The sequence below is a fragment of the Antechinus flavipes genome, chromosome 3, assembly GCF_016432865.1.
Source record: "Antechinus flavipes isolate AdamAnt ecotype Samford, QLD, Australia chromosome 3, AdamAnt_v2, whole genome shotgun sequence".
NCBI lineage: Eukaryota > Metazoa > Chordata > Mammalia > Dasyuromorphia > Dasyuridae > Antechinus > Antechinus flavipes.
Genome location: NC_067400.1, coordinates 343,217,508 through 343,234,774, shown reverse-complemented (window position 1 = coordinate 343,234,774; position 17,267 = coordinate 343,217,508). Strand labels below are relative to the sequence as shown.

The 17,267-nt window shown below is 35.3% G+C and overlaps 1 long non-coding RNA gene across 1 annotated transcript in view; it reads left to right on the top strand.

Moving 5' to 3' along the window:
• The window catches only part of LOC127554305 (uncharacterized), an 80,016-nt gene extending 66,552 nt beyond the window's left edge, over positions 1-13,464 (top strand). Inside the window, exons 2-4 of the long non-coding RNA XR_007951944.1 lie at positions 4,455-4,682; positions 6,399-6,502; positions 13,375-13,464. This is a non-coding gene — a long non-coding RNA (uncharacterized LOC127554305). The remainder of the gene's footprint in view (positions 1-4,454; positions 4,683-6,398; positions 6,503-13,374) is intronic.
• Positions 13,465-17,267: the final 3,803 nt, after the last annotated feature.

Genomic DNA, 17,267 nt, shown 5'->3' with positions numbered 1-17,267 from the left:
AGGACTGGTTAGAATGAAGAAGTGAAAACTATGAAGAACTGTAAAATACTTTTGAGGTATTGAAAAGACTGGATCTGCAAAAGGAGATTCTTTTTATTTTTTTAATAGCTCAGAGAAGAGAAAGAATACTAAATGATGAACATTGAAAACAGGAAAATGTGAGCTCAATACAAATGGAGCTTTCTTATAGTTAAAATAATGCAAAAACTGGAAGGGGCTGTTTGTAAAGTAATGAGCACTCTGATCCTAGAAATATCCAAAAAGAATCCTGATTTTTGTTTTTTAGGGATACTGTCGATTGTGGCTGCTGCATTTATCAAGGAGCTGAACTAAACTGCTTTTTGCAAATTTTTTTCAACTCTAAAATTCCATGAGTAATTCTACATAGATTTAGTAAACAGATATGAAGGACCAGAACAAATTGGCACTCCAAACTCAATATGATTATCAACTCATAGAGATTAAGAGATCTTAAAAAAAAAAAAAAAAAAGTACAATCCCATTTTATAGGTGAGGAAACTCAGACTGAGAAATTGTTTTTTTGCCTCTAAACATCAGAGGTGGAATTGAATTTACATCATACAGCTTAGAACTGGAAGTCCAGCACTTTGTCTACTTGGCCATGATACAGTATTGTGATATTGTACTCAGAAAAAAACAATCAAGAGAAGGAGGGAAATGTGTGTGTGAGTAAGGACTTTGGAGTGCCAGGATTGAAAGCAGGATCAGAAGCAGTGAGTTTGGAAACTACTGACCATAGCTTTCTTACAATGTTTGCATAGAATCAGACCATTCCAGAGGCCACAGCTGACCCTGCAAGTGGGGGTGTATGGTTTGGCATCCTGTGTTAAAGGAGTTCAGTGATATGGTGATAAGGTGGCTATTATAGATATTTTAGAATTCTATGCATCCACACATGTAAATATGAGACACACAGATATGGAGATTAGCAATGATCTTTCAAATAATAATTTGAGAAAATAAATCAAAAGACAACCTTGGCTTTATAAATACAATTCACAGGCCAGAACCAAGAATGGAAAATTTAAGGATGGCAAACCCTTTACTCTGAGGAACAAAGAGTGCTGGCATGCCTTCTTTTTGATGTGAAGTGTTTATTTGGTTTTGAATAGAAAACTTGAAACTACTCTACTTTTTTTCCCCAGTTCAGACTGAAAAGCATCTTTCAGTCACAGTGAGAAACACAAGTGGGGCCACTGTGGAGGAAGGAACAATCATTCTTGAGCTTAGGAAATTAGATTTTAGGGCCATCACAAGGCATAGAGGGAGTAGAAATCCAGGCAACAAGTATATCTGTCCCTTGGAGAGACAACAGATGCTGTCAGATCACCTCCTTGTCTGTTGAACATGCTACTTCTTGTCACTCCTAGGACAAGTGCTGAGTGATTAAAAAGATTATTTCATAACTTCACAGGCCCTAGAAAAAAAGTTTTGTTTTGTTTTTCCTTATGTGGCCAGCATGTTCTCCCCTTCAATGAGATAGCAAGCTCTTTTTTAATATGTTTAATTCAAATCCCATCTTCTTAGGAAAGTTTCCCCATTCTTAGTCCTTCTAATCTCATCTTAAATATTCATGCCTTCTCTTCTGTGAATACCTTCCATCTAATCCCTATATCTCTTTTAGGTACTAATTATTTGTCATTTATCTCTCTCATTAAACTGTGAATTATGAGGACAGGAGTTTTTTATTTGATTGATTGATTGCTTTTGTTTAGTTATTTTTAACTTTTCTTTGTATCTTCAGTACCTAAAACAAAATGTAAGGAACATTGTAAAAAAACAAACAAAAGAAAACACTTATTAAATACTTGTTGATTGACTCATCATAGAAGAATGTCTTCTTACCTTTCACCATATTTCTCATATTTCATACCATTGTCAGACTTATCTTTCTTATGTCTACAATGGACATTTTTGTGTAACTCATCTGTTAAAAATAACATAAAAGCTCTTATCTCACCCTCCTCCATATCACAGTTATTTTTGTACTATAGAGATCAAATTTCTTTGTGAGACTACATTTGCTCTTCTGTCTCATCTCATTCTTCCTTAAGTAGTTTTACTTCCCTAAATTGAAAATAAAATCAATATAAACTGAACTTCTCTTTCTCTTAAACTCTGCCTGATTCTGTGATTTCCTATGCCCAAAGTTCTTTTTTCCTTTCTTTTCCTGTTAAACATATTCTCATATTTGAAAAGACAACTCAGATGTCACCTCTTCAATGACACAGTCAATGATCCACTTCAAACATTCTGCAATCTAAAAATACCTTCCCCCCACCACTTTTTTTTTTTAATAGATCTCTCAGATAATTTTCTGTACATGTAGCAGATGTACTTATCCTTTTTTTATTTTGTTTTATGATTACATGTGTGCATGTCAGTTCCTTTTACTATACTAAGCTTCACAAAGGCAGGGATGATGCCTTATTTTGCTTTTCATTCACAAAATGATTTTTATCACAACAAAGCTGATTTTCAATGTTTATTATGCTTATCTTAAAATTTTTTCCATTTGGAGTTCTTTGCCATGACTGAATTAAAGAAGAATTTTAATACATATCTTTGCCAAGAAAAGTAGGGAAATCTGCATAGCTTCAAGAAGGAATTGTTGGCAGAGAGATAAGAGGAGTTGTTTTCCTAATATTTGGGGTTCTGATGAACCCCCCCAAATGAAAGAAGGAAAAACTTCCAAAGAACAATCCAAAATTTAAAAATAAATGCTATATCCCATTTTGCCTAGAGAATATCTTTAAAGCCTCATGATGAAATTCATTAAATTTATCTTGGATTTCCTCACTATTTTAGACACTAATGCTGGCCTTATCCACTGGATATCTTGTCAATTCACAAACTCAGAACCACATTCCTCTCCTGATGTCCCCCATGGTCCTTTTTCATAGACTTCTTCCAAACCTAACTACTGTAATAGATTTCTTATTGACAGTCTCTATGGGGCTCCAATCCATTTCTGTCTAAAAATTTTCCATAGTAATTTGCTTAGGCTATCTTTTTGTATTTATCTCACCCTCCCCTGTGGCATAGTTATTTTTTAAGCATGCTTCCATTCCCTTAATTCCTGCTATTTTATTGTACTCTTTTGGAAAACATGATTTTTTTTTTTGTCTTGATCTCTGAATACTTAATACCTGGTTCAGTATCTTACACACAGCAGCTATTTAATAAATATTTGTTGAATAAATGATTTGGTGTCTATGCTGAAAAAAAATCAAGAATGTTTAATATATGTAAAAGGATGCTTGTCCTAATAGTCCAATGAGATTTTGAAAAGACTCAGTAAAAAAGCATATATAAAAATATTTTGAAAAATATTAAAAGATGTAAAATAAAGAGAATAATAATTGATAATATGGAGACCAGAGATCAGAGAAATCAGAAGATTACTTACAACATCTCTTGCCAAAGGAAAGTATTTATCATCTAGGAACTGTCTTACTGGATTCTCATAGAAAAGCTTTCCTGAAGTTCACAGGACTGGATGCATACTTTGACTGATGAATCTGAGGACATGATTAATTCAAAACAAAGAAATTTAATGACACAGAATAACAAGAAATATGAGTAGGTCATTTATTCCATAAATATTGATCCAACTCACAAATCCTTAAGAAGTAAATGTGAGGCTTTAATGAGAATCAAGAATAGAGCTGGTATATTCTTAGGAAAGTATATATAGAGAGAATATGTATAGCAAAGGGGCATGTAAGAATTGAGACCCACATCAGGAATTTATCTTTCCAGGATATACACTAAAAATGACACATGTTGTTGTGGAATATTTCTCAAGGGAAACACACATTGGTACTTTATTCAGCCAAAATATATATTGAACACATACTTTCATGCTACAAATTTACTGATGGTTTCTGGTATTTATGATGGTCATTTCTTTGGCATGTAATACTATTGTGGTATTGTGGTTCTGTAAGGTGTTGGTCTGCTGATAGCTATTGTTTTACTAGGGATTGTTGGAATGTTGTTTTTTTCTGTTTTCAAATTTTGACTTCAATTGGAGTCCTCAGAAAAGATACTAACTCTTTCCCACAAGAAAAGGAGCTCCACTATCCTGTTTTAACATAGTACCCAAAAGTTTAATCTCTAACTCAATTAGAGGGGCAGAACCTACATACCATGTATCGAACAAGAGAAAATATTCAGTTCTTTTTTTTTTCTTTCAAGAGGAAATAAATCTAGCCATGGAAGGCTTTTCTTCTCTAACAGGGACACTTGGGATACAGATTAGCTATCCATCTAAGTTGGATCACTGCGTTGTATCTGTTTGAATTTCCCTTTTTTTAGTAGTAATTTAGAGTCTACTATCACAGACTAATATTTGATTTAGGGTAAGAAGTTTTGTGTGACTTCTGTGAGTTTATGATTGACAACCTATAATCATTCAAATTCCTTTTTAGGAATGACCCGTTGAATAGCTATTCAAGGATTGCCTGGATCTCAAACCTGCTTTTTTATTTGTCTGTTTGTTCGTATCTGCCGCAATCTACAAAAAGGATAGAAAGACAAAGACCAAAAAAGGCTCCCCTACAGATTCAAACACACTCTTTTATGTTATTTTTAAAGCTTTTATTATGTATATATTATTATCAACAAGCCTTCTGGACCCTAATTTTTCTCAAAGCAAGGTGAGTCTGAAGAAAGAATGTTAAGTTTTTCTTAAACTAGATAGTGTATATATTATTAAGCTTCCTGGCTCAGCTCAGATATAGAAAAATAAAACAAAATAAAACACAGCAAACACATCCTACTCTTGTCACCACAATGCAAAAGGTTTTTTCAGATGTCTCTATGCTATACCTATTTTCTGGTGAACTGATTAGAATGGCATTGAATTTGTCTCCTCATTTAAAATATTTATCATTGAAACCTAACTTCTTGACAGCAAACTCTCATTTCTGCTTGGAATGACAGGGAGCTCCTCTCCTCCCCACATGGGGTGAGGATGCAGAATGATGGCTGCATTATTTATTCCATTTAAATGTTCTGTCCTACTGTTTTTCACTCCAGAAAGTTCCATTCCCTCATATTCCCCAGACTGCAGCCATACCTCTGATTTCTCTTAAAACAAGCCACTTATCTCCCCCACCTTAGCATCAGTTTCCACTTGCCCTTGCAATAAAATCAGTCACAGTATCTTGTAGAATAGCCTTTTTGTTCTTTTCGGAATACTCCCCCTCTTCAAAAGAGAAATCCATAATAGTAATCTTCATTCAATTTCATGTACCAACTTGATGTACCCTTTACCAAGTCCTTTTTGTTTTTGTCCCTTCTGTTCATTTCACTGAGGTAATTGAGTATATATTTTATTCCTTAAAAAGTTCAAGTTTTCTTCTTAAAAAAAAAAAAAAACAGCTGATTGTGATATTTATTCTCTTGACGTGTACTCAACCTTGTTTGTTATGGCAAGTCACAGTTTCCACTTAATCTGAAATAAAATGTAGTGAGACAACTTAGACTGATGTGGTGAATTATTTTAGACAATCCAAAAGACCTCCTGCAAGTGGAAAGGGCAAGAGATGAGTGTTTGATGCCAAAGGCATCTTGTGTCATTTGTTTTACTGGAAAGAGATTTTTAGGATCGTACATTTAGAACTGAAGAGGAAACCGGGAGAATTCAAAGACATCTATTCCCACTCCATCATTTTATAGATTGGTAAACTGAGGGCCAGAGAAATCAACTTAATTACTCAAGTCATAGAGGTATCGATGAAAAGAGTCTGAATTTGAACTGAACCTGATAATCTTTTGTCTAAGCGATATGGCAGCCTGAAAGGAAAGAGACGGTCATATGCCCTTGTAGAATCAGCCTCACTGATTTCCCAGAGAAATATAACCTCATCAGACAGGCCGTCTTTTGCATACTGAACAACGTGACCTTTCCATTCTCAGTCCTGGCACAAAGCATCTTCCAAATCGTTTATGAAAGTACAAATCATCAGAATCCCCTCTGCTCTACCATTCAATTTGCATGAGCTGCAGAGCCCTTGATGTGTTTTGTAGCTATGCCTCAATATGTTTATTTGCTATTATCATTTTCAGTTCAGTAATATGCTGCTTCTTCATTTCCCCCATCATCTGGGGCAAAGTTGTTCCAGGGAGATTAATGTGGATAGAGTGCTGACCCTGAGATTCAGTTTGAGTTTTTCCTTTGATGTTTCCTAGATGAGAGACCATATGCAAGTAACAGGGTCTCTGAAGCTCAATTTCCTCATTAATAAGATGAGGCTAATAAGACTTCTAGTATTTAAATCAAAGGGTTTCCTGAGATTCAAACAAGACAATGAATGTAAATGTAAAATGTAAAAATTTTTTATTTTGTTCTGTTTTGTGCACAACCTTAGACAGCTGCCATTGAGAGTACAAACAAGAAAAGGGAAAGTCCTAGCAACAATACTGAGAAAATTCTATTGGCATTCTGATACAAAAGAATCATGAGGAAGAAAATGTAAGTGTTGAATTATAGGCTGACTTTTTGAAGTCAGAAATAGAATAGTTGAAATAGAATAATAAAGAGGACCTGCATTAGAACTTCTTACAGGTTTTCTGAAACAGTCATTGGCAAAGCAAACAACCTTCCCCCATATTCTTTCTTTTTTTCTTTTATTATAGCTTTTTATTTACAAATATAAGCATGGGTAATTTTTCATCATTGACCCTTCTGAAACCTTCTGTTCCAACTTTTCCCCTCTTTCCCCCCACCCCCTCCCCTAGATGGCAGGCAGTCCAATACATGTTAAATCCCCATACTCTTTCAATCACCACTACACATACAGCATCCTCTTATGAAAATTTTGGTAGGTACACTCCCTTTACTGAAGCAAATCAGCATTTTGTCTGAAACAGAGAATCTCTGAGAATTGCTTAGAACACCATGAGTTAAAGGGACTTACTTAGAGTCTCTAAGCTAATAACATGGATTAGCAGAAATCGAACCCACATTATTCTAACTTCAAATTTAGTCTTCCATCTACTGTGCCATATCACATTCCTCTCAAAAAATTTCCTGTCACTGTTACAGGTTGACATCATTTCCTTTCTGGGTTTTCAACATTATGTGCTTTGATTGTGATCAAAGAATTTAAAGTTTGAAGGATCCTTAAAAATTACTAACTCAAAAACCTAAAATGAGTAAACTGAGGCACAGAATAGTGATTGGTAATTAAAAATATGTTGACTCCTGACCATAAAGTTAAACTTTAGATAGTACTGTGCACTGTTAACTCTGAAATAGCATAGCTAAAAGGTGAAGACCATACCACCGCCTGTGATGGCTTCTTATAAAACCTCTTGCTATGAATAACAAATGAGGCAATATCTATGCACCTATAAATAGTTACTGAATTCAAAGGAAACAACCCTAAACACAAGCTTTTGTTCTATTTGCCATGGTCCCTTGAGCCAGAACACATCACTTTGCCTCTATTTGAGAGAGCATGCACTGGGTCTGGACAATGTGCTAAAAGGCAGGTTTCTTTAGAAGCCCTTGAGTCACTGGGCTCAATGTATTATTTCCTTTATTAATCCTAAATATTTTACTTTATCCATTTAACCTAGACTGCCAAGAAATCATGATATGCTAAAAATTAAGAATATCTAAGCAGAAGGGGAATACGCAGACACACATACACATACACATGTTTATATATAACAAAGGGGAAAATGTCTTCATGCCTATAAGTAGTTAATATAATTCAAAGGAAACAAACCTGAACATAAACCAACATTCTATTTAGTGCTGTCCCACCATCCAGTACAGATCTTTTTAAAGGATCTGTACAGTGTAATAAAACTCAAGTTTGTGTTGTGTGTGTGTGTGTGTGTGTGTGTGTGTGTGTTTATTTGTATTAGAGATTGAGTACAAAATAGCTCCAGGGAATGGAGGGAGCATACTCAGGACTATTCAAGCCAATACTATAGGGGAATAGATTATACTTTATAGTAAGCAGGTGAAAAGAATTGAGGTACATTTACTTAGGCAAAGACATAGAAAAATAGACCATCTACTAGTTGTCCAAAAGGCTTCTGAGGCAGATATGAGTGCTGACAAAAGTGTTTCAAGAGAAGGAGAGTACAAATATTATCACAGAGCAGGAGTATAAAACCCAGAGATAACTCCTTTCTTTCCCTAATCCATAGCAGAGATTATAAGGACAGAGATTCAAGCCACAGAACAAATAGCCACTTCATATGGCTGTAGATCCAAGTGTAAACAAACAATTCTGTAATGATTCTGTCATCCCATACCAATTACTAATTTGAGTATAGGAACTCTGGAAATCTAGATCAGTCTCTGCCCTAAATTATGACATTATAATTAAGCCTGAAGATATAATTACACATGTATTTAGATGACAATACTGTAAGTTGACAATGTGAAATGTGCATTTGTTTAATTTGTATTTCAACAGTATTATAGGTTAATTACCTGGAACACCAGGGAAATCATCTTTGTTGTTTTAAAATACTAATATTTGTATTAGTAATTGTAGAATTATATACTTTGAAATTGCCCCAGCTGATCTTTGGGAAGGACTACAAAGGCTTTGGACAGGAGAGAAATCTAAACTTTGGCTCAAAGGGCCAATTGCATGGGACTTAATCCTCACTAATTAAGAAAATAAGTGACTGATTAGGAAGGAGAAAAGAAAAGTCTTATAGTTCATCTGCCTTCTAAGTGTGAGAGAGAAGACACGACATTCCAACCTCCCTTCATGTGACTGAGTGGAAAGAAGGACTTTGGTAAAAAACCAATATACAAAACTACAATCATGTCTCTATTCCCAGATCTTACACTAGAAACTTCAGAGAGTGCCCCCCTTGGGTAAGATTTGAGTCTTTCTAGATTTGAGCTGTTACCTTATTCCCAAAGGGAGATTTCATTCAATTTGTATTGTTTGGTACATATTTTCACTTGCATACATTTTCTGATTTCTATGTTGCTATTGAATTGTATAAATGAATATATTTGCTATTTAGTGTATTCATTGTGAAACTAACTTTTATGGGAAAGGAATCAAGCCATGGATATAAGATTGGGTCTTTCTTTCTTTTTCAAAGAGGAACATTAAAGAACCTAAAAATTGCTTCTCTTAGGCAGACATGGGGGTGGGGTAGGGAACATCCAGCCCATAGGCAACATAAAGGCCACAAAATCATTTGGTTGGGCCCTGCCAAGGCAATTACAGATGATGATGAGCTGAAAGCTAGATACGGCAACCTCCTACTGCTTGAGTTTTATAAGTTGATAATTTCATATGACCTACCAATGACATAAATCTCCAAATGGCCCTTGACAGAAAAAAGATTCCCCATTTATGTCTTAGACTAATCATATTTAATAGAGCAAATTGATATTATTGTACTCCAAAACCACCTTCTCTCTGAGAACAGAATGGCAGGCTCTGGTTCCAACTTTTTGCTTTCCCTCTTGCCAGGAACCAAAGTCTCCTTTAGAGTAAGGTAGAAAACAAAGACAGTAGAAAAACCTATTTTTTTGTTTGTTTGTTTTACTTTTGATGGACAAATATGTGTTTATATAATCTACATAGGCAAAAACAAAAAATGGTACAGCACAAAATTTTGTGCTCTGTTACTTTTTCTTTGTGCATGCACACACACACACACACACACACACACCTCTTAATGCTAGTTGTTGCCGAATGCTAATGACACTCTTGAAAGAAATTGGACAGGAGATGAAGTCTGATAGAAGAGTAGGCAGGAAAAATAAAGGGAAATTCCCATCATCACCATACCACCATCCCCTAAAATTAAATGACCTTTCAAGCAAATCTAGAAACTATTTCAGACTAACTTTTGGAGTCCAAGAAAAATTGCAATGTGTCGTTTTTCCATCCAACTTCTGTACCGGGAGCAGGGACAGAAATCTATGCATGCTGTAGATAGGATCTGCTTAGAAACAGGCTGTGAGAAGCACTTCAGTGCTTATACACAGGTTATGAACCAAGGCAAGAGAAGGTCTCAGGCCCACATTAAGGCCCCATGATAGATAGAAGAACCAGCTGGCAGCTTTCATAGATCCAGAGTGAACTAAAGAGGGAACTTTCAAGCTAAGACATGTTACTCCAGGGTAAGGTGTGGTTGCAAGCCCAAAGGTAGCCCAGAAAAGAAACAAAGTCAGAAACCAGTAGGAGCATTGTGGCTTAGATCCAAAGAACAAAACAGGTTTCAGTTCTAACTTCTAGATAAAGCTGAAATCTGGAGAAAAATATTCCCAAACCAAAGATGACATTGTAGTTGTCACTCTGAACAAGCAAACTTTTCCAGCTAAATTAAAGAAACTGAGTCTGATAGTTTACTGTTCCTCAAACCCACCCTAGATAGTTTCTAAAATTCAAACTAAAAGAGGAAGGAGCAACAAACTTTGTCCTAGTTTGATCTTTGTATGGACTGAATGTGTGTCTCCAACCTGCAATACATACATAAGACTCTGTAATAACACAACATTCAACCCAAGAAAATATCAACAAAACTAGGTTAGACTTCTCTTCCACAAATCCTGGCCCTAATATTTAAAAACAGGAAGTAGGCTGAAAGACTAATTAATCACAAAAAGAATCTTAATTTAAATAGCTTTTTTTTCAGGTGAGACAGGAGCACTCAAGGCACAAACCCACAAGGAGAAAAAATCTCTCAAAAACATCTCTAAGGAAAATCTCAGATAAACAAAGCTTGAGTACAAATTTAACTAGAATCTCTGGAAGATATAAGCAATATTAAAATTAATGGTAAATAAAATGGTAGTGGTAGAGGGAAGAATTTTAAAAAATGAGAGCTGTGGAAAAAAATAATTGCAAAGATAATTAACAACTTGGCACCAAATACAAACACACACTTTTCTCAAATGACAACTTCTGATAATTAGACTAAACCAAATAAAAACTAATGATTTCATGAGAGAAATATCTTAAAATAGATCACAAATATAAGAAAATTTAAGCAATGTCAAACAAAATCAATTGACTCGGGCTGGAACAAAAAGAAAGGAAAAAAAAAAAACCTGATACATTGTTTTTTCAATAATTCTCAAAATAAAACTTCAGACCTCTTAGAAGTAGAGAGCAGATTTTTTTTTCACTTGGAAATAGACAAAACAAACAACAAACACAGAAAAAATAATTTCCTGAAAAAACATTCAAGAGAAAAATTCCAGAAACACATAACCAATATACAGATATTTCAGGAGCAAGAAAAAATGTTACAAGTAATTAAAAATATTCACATCAAAGAATCACCGACAGGATTAGATATAACTTGTTGACTAGCATTATAAAATAATAGAGATCATGGAAGATAATATTCCAAAAAGCAAATTATCCCTTCTTATTCTTTATATAATTCTAAATAGGATACAGCCAAAAATAACTAAACCTGCAAGGATAAATAGAATTCTGCAGGGGGAAAATGGATTGTCAATGTAATAGAAAACTTCAAACATTCCTGATGAAAAGACCAGAAGTGATGAAAAGTAACTAAGTTTTTTGGTTTTTTTTACTTCAAACACAAGAATTAAAAGAATTTTTTACAAAGTGTAAATATGAATGAACAATCATGAAATAATGAGGATAAATTATGCACAATAAAACATGGAGAGGTGAAACATGTATCTCTCTCTTCTAGAACCAATGATTTTTCAGAGATTTTAGAGGTAATCTAATTATACAGTGCCAGGGAATGGTTCTATCATAGTTTCATATGAGAAGAATACAAAGAGTAAGGTAGCAGAATATATGGCAGGAAGGGTAGGGAGACAGAAGGAACATTAGGGGAAATTATCTCACATAATTAGGATACAGAAATAGACTATACAAACAAGAAGTTGTGATAAGTGACATTTGAAATCCTTTAATTCAACTTGTCAAAATAGGGAAGAATACATATACAGAGTTTAGTACAAAAATTCAGTGTGTTCAACAGGACAACAGGAAGAAAGAGGGAAGAAGAAATTAGGAAATTAAAATGGAAGAGGGTTTAGTCCTAAGCAAAATAAATTTCCAAGAATATACAAAATCTCTATGACTCTGAGGTGCAAAGAATGGTAATTTGATAAAATATGTATAAATTGGGATATATCTAATCAAATGATGATATATGAATGTGATGGAATACCATTGAGCTATAAAAATGATAAAGTAGATAGCTTCAGAGTAATCTTGGAAGAGTTGCATGAATTGACACAACAATTACAATTTATGTACTGATAACAAATTCATAAGGCAGAACAACTTTTAAATAACTGGGAATTTTGATCAGTGACATGATAAATTATAATTCCAGATAATCAATGATGAAAGATGCTAGTCATCTCCTATGGGAAGGCAAAAATCAGAGTGAAAAATAAGACTTTTTTTATATGGTCAATACAAAAAGTTGTTTTTTCTTGATTATGCCTATTTGAAATGGGATGATAAAAAGGTAGATTTTTTTTTTACTCTGAAAACAATATAAAAATTTAAATAAATAAAAAGAAAAGAAAGCAACTGGGAAATATGTGTAAATGTAACAGTCTTAAATGAAACTGAACAAAAGTGCTTTTTTAGATACTTGAGTTTTTTCAGGGGAGTCTCTTTATAGGCAAAATACCTGTAAATGTTCCAATTATAAACTACATAGTCATAAAATAATTCTGAAATGAGTAGAGTGACAAGAGCTGTTTTTTATAGAGAGCATCAAAAGATCAGTTTTTGATCTAGCAGGTATCACATATGATATCTACTGAAAACTCTTAATTTACACCTGAGGAAACTGAGGCCCAGTAAAATGAAGAGGTTTCACCAAGATAACACAGATAGTAAATATTAGAAGTAAGATTGAAATCTAAGTCTTTTTTTTTTTCTGATGACAGTAGTGTTCTTTCCAATGTAGCACAGTATTGAGAAATCATGTGGCAATAAGTTGATAATTGTGTTATATGCAGAGCCAAGGAAAGGTGATATCAAATATTACCTCAATCATTTGCAGAATATTTAAATATGGGCAAACCACTTAACCTGTCAATTTTATAAATGGGCTCTAATCTGATTTGTTGAATAGAGTTTTCACACAGAAAAAAGTATTAATACTTCACATAACACAATGTTCTATGACTAAAAAAATGATCTTCAGGGGGAAAAAAAACTAAAAAAATGTTGCCACATTTGATCTTCAAGTTAATCTTCTAATATAGGTAGGATTTTCCCCATTATTATAAATAAAGAAAATCTAGGCTATGTAAAGTTACTTGACTTGATCAAAATTAATAAGAAAGATTGTGTTTGAAAACAAACTTTCTGATTCTGAGTCTTATGTGTTTTCCAGGTTTCCCATTGCAGTATGCTTTCTCTAATAAGGACCCTCTATTGAGCCTACAAGGATTTTGAGTATCCCTCCTCTTCACTTACTCCCCCACTTCCATAATTTTTTCATTGACTAGCTGATTCCTAAAAATGTACATTTTTTTTTGTTTCATTAAATGAAAATTTTGTCACTTGTTAATATATATATATGAACTCTGGTTTCTCTCTCTCTCTAAGAGTTAAACATGTTACACTAATATTCAAATCGTCTTGGGAAAGATAACGTTTGAATTTAGCTTGTCAGTTGTTTATATTTGATAGAAAATAGTGTGATGATTTCTTTGAAATCAGAAATTGATAGAAAAAAATAACTGTAGTTGCTCAAAACAATTTACATTTTTGTACCAGAGATTTTCAAATAGCTTCCTACATAATACCCTGTGCAAATATTACCATTATATAAACATGGCTATTATATGACTCATTTTATGAGTAAGGAAACTGAAAGTCAGAAAAGTAAAGTGATTTGCTAAAGGTCACACAGCTAATAAGTGTCTTGTAGCTCCAGAAAACTGAAGCAGAGCCAAGGTGTTAGAGTAAAGGTTGGAATTCATTCAAACTCTTTCAAATTTGTCTCTAAATAACTTTAAAAATAATGTACCAAAATCAAGTCTGCAGTAGCAAAAGCAAAAAAAGTGCCAAGTGATGCATTCCAGTCCAAGAAAAGTGAGAAGATTGGCAGAAAAGGTCTATATAAGAGGAGATTTCTGTGTATCACGATATGTTCCCAACAAATCATAGAGAAGATTCCAAACTCCTGTGCAAGCCAGCAGCAACCTTGTTAACTGAATCTAAGACACTAGCTTCCTTTTTTTTTTTTTTAATAGCTTTTTATTTACAAGATATATGCATGCGTAATTTTTCAGCATTGACAGTTGCCAAACCATCTCCCAGAGTTCTTTTGCTGGGTGAAGTTGGTTCAATTCTTTATTGCTCTATTGGAACTGATTTGGTTCATCTCATTGTTGAAGAAGGCCAGGTCCATCAGAACTGATCATCATATAGTATTGTTGTTGAAGTATATAATGATCTCCTGGAACTGCTCATTTCACTCAGCATCAGTTCATGTAAGTCTTTCTAAGTATCTCTGTATTCATCCTGTTGGTCATTTCTTACTGAACAATAATATTCCGTAACATTCATATACCATAATTTATTCAGCCATTCTCCAACTGATGGGCTTCCACTCAGTTTCCAGTTTCTAGCCACTACAAACAGGGCTGCCACAAACATTTGTGCACATACAGGTCCCTTTCCCTTCTTTAGTATCTCTTTGGGGTACCCAGTAGTAGCACTGCTGGATCAAAGGGTATGCACAGTTGATAACTTTTTGAGCATAGTTCCAAATTGCTCTCCAGAATGGTTGGATGTGTTCACAATTCCACCAACAATGTATCAGGGTCCCTGTTTTCCCACATCTCCTCCAACATTCCGCATTATCCTTCCCTGTCATTCTAGCCAATCTGACAGGTATGGAGTGGTATCTCAGAGTTAAGACACTGACTTCCAGAGCTCTCAGCCAACTGTATAGTTGAAGATGGGAGTTGGGAGATGACTATGAACCACTACATAGAATTCCCAATCTCTCTATTTTTATCCGCCTGCATTTTTGATTTCCTTTACAGGCTAATAGTACACTATTTCGAACTTCAACTCTTTTTTATACAGCTAAGGAGATTGGAGATAACAGGGGACTCTTAGTTGGCACTAGGTCCAGGACTCATTCCATTATATATATGGGGATCCAGGTAACAGTCCCAGTGTGAGAGAGAACACTAAAACACTAGGCTTCCTGGGCACAGGGGAGCAATTACCACATCTCTCTTTGGATCATACCACCTTGGAAAAAATTGAAAACATAGATCCTCAGAACTAATGCTGAAAGCTGCAAAACAAAATGCATGGAATTTCAAACGAGGCACCTATAAGCCGTGGGAACAGAGTTCAATTTTAACATAAAGCTAAAAGTCAAGAAATATATTGACGGACTTCCGGCCAAGATGGCGGAGAGGAAGCACATAGCTGTGTAGCTCCGCGTTTTCTCTCAGAATCCATCTCATTACAAGCCTCTAAATTAATGCTTGACTGAAAAAAACCCCACTAATAGTTACCAAAAGAAGCCATCCTTGAGATTCGCCAAGAAAGTTCTGTTTTTGCTCAAGGGCGGAGATGGTTTTAGATCAAGCGCAGGCGGCGGGCAGCGGCAGTGAGAGCACGGGAGCAGACTGGAGAGGGGGTGGGGAATGATCACAGCCATCTCTGCAGGGAGAGCTTCGCTACAGGATTGGATACTTTGCCCTGGCAGCAAGTCAGCAGCCCAGCAGAGAAGTAAAAAACACCAGAGGAAGAATACAACCCCAAACAGCTGGAGTCTCTCGGGACAAAGCCACCCCTCCCTCACAGTATCTCAGCACGATCTGGGATCTCAGAGCTCAGGTGCAGCACAGTAGGGCTAGTGCCTTGCTGCTGCCCCCACAGTCTGTAGAGGAAGCTCGGTAACATCACCAGCCCCTCCCCCAAAAAAGCAGACTCCATTTAGGGTTTTTTTCTTTTGTTTCTTTGCTAGTTTGTCTTTGATTCTTCTCTGACAAAATGAGCAAAAAATTGAAGAGGATTTTAACCCTTGACAGCTTCTATATGGACAGAGAGCAGACTCTAAACCCTGAGGAGACTAAAAACAGACAGTCTCCAGGTGAATCCCCAAAGGAGGAGATCATCTGTTCCTCAGCACAGATGAATCTCACAGAGGAAATTAAAAAGACTCTCACAAGAGAGCTAGAAGAAAAATGGGAAAAGGAGAGGGAGGCTTGGCAAGAGAATCTGAAGAAGTCATCCCACTCATTTAAAGACAGAGTGGATAAAGAAATAAAATCCTTGAAAAATAGGATTAGTGAACTGGAAACAGAAAATAGCTCTCTAAAAAACAAAATTGGCGAAATGGAAAAAAATTCCATAGAACAAAAGAACTCAATTGGACAATTTTTTTTTTAAATTTTATTTTATTTAATAATAACTTTGTATTGACAGAATCCATGCCAGGATAATTTTTACACGACATTATCCCTTGCAATCACTTATGTTTCGTTTTTTTCCCTCCCTCCCTCCTCCCCCTCCCCCCAAGATGGCAAGCAGTCCTATATATGTTAAATATGTTGCAGTATATCCTAGATACAATACATATTTGCAGAACCGAACAGTTCTCCCGCTGCACAGGGAGAATTGGATTCAGAAGGTAAAAATAACTCGGGAAGAAAATCAAAAATGCAAATAGTTCACATTCATTTCCCAGTATTCCTTCTTTGGGTGTAGCTGTTTCTGTCCATCATTTCTCCAATGAAACTCAGTTAAGTCTCTTTGTCATAGAAATCCACTTCCATCAGAATACATCCTCATACAATATCGTTGTCGAAGTGTATAATGATCTCCTGGTTCTGCTCATCTCACTTAGCATCAGTCCATGTAGGTGTCTCCAAGCCTCTCTGTATTCATCCTGCTGGTCATTCCTTACAGAGCAATAATATTCCATAACATTCATATACCACAATTTACCCAGCCATTCTCCAATTGATGGGCATCCATTCATTTTCCAGTTTCTAGCCACTACAAACAGGGCTGCTACAAACATTTTGGCACATACAGGTCCCCTTCCCTTTTTTTAGTATCTCTTTGGGGTATAAGCCCAATAGAAACACTGCTGGATCAAAGGGTATGCACAGTTTGGTAACTTTTTGGGCATAATTCCAGATCGCTCTCCAGAATGGCTGGATTCGTTCACAACTCCACCAACAATGCATCAGTGTCCCCGTTTTCCCGCATCCCCTCCAACATTCATCATTATTTTTTCCTGTCATCTTA